Genomic DNA, 516 nt, shown 5'->3' with positions numbered 1-516 from the left:
AAATGTACTTAAGAGTTTTGCGTAGTTTAACTTARATTTATTTAATTTACGATTTTTGGCCTCCCTTCCACAAAATTGTGTTTCCATTGACAGACTGAAGTGTAGAAAACCCCTGATCTGCAGAGAAGCTTCTTGTATTTCACTAGGTTTCCAAGTGCCGTACTCAAAAGCTGGCCTGTGGACTGCTGCAGAGATTTGCCTGTCCACTGAACCGTGCTCCTATGACACAGGAACCTCACCCAACGGCCTGTCTTTCTCCTTTTTCCGTATTCCCGTCATTCCACCGACTTCAGTGACAAAACTCCGGGTTTAGGCCACCTTGATGGAGAAGCTAAGGGCACTCCGGAGCCGGAGGCTCTCGCACGCCGCCACGCTGAGGTGGCGGCCACAGCGCGGGGGGCTTCTGCCTCACCCCCGCGGCAGCGCGAGAACAGGGCGGGGCCCGCCGGGCTGCCGCGCCTTCCCCGGGCCTCCCCCGCCGGCGGGCGCGGCTCGCACCTGCCTCCGGGCGCCGCC

This window comes from Rhea americana, unplaced genomic scaffold, assembly GCF_003343005.1.
Source record: "Rhea americana isolate MKP2758 unplaced genomic scaffold, rheAme1 scaffold_319, whole genome shotgun sequence".
Classification (NCBI taxonomy): domain Eukaryota; kingdom Metazoa; phylum Chordata; class Aves; order Rheiformes; family Rheidae; genus Rhea; species Rhea americana.
The sequence above is the reverse complement of the archived record's forward strand: the minus strand, read 5'-3'. Positions refer to the sequence as shown.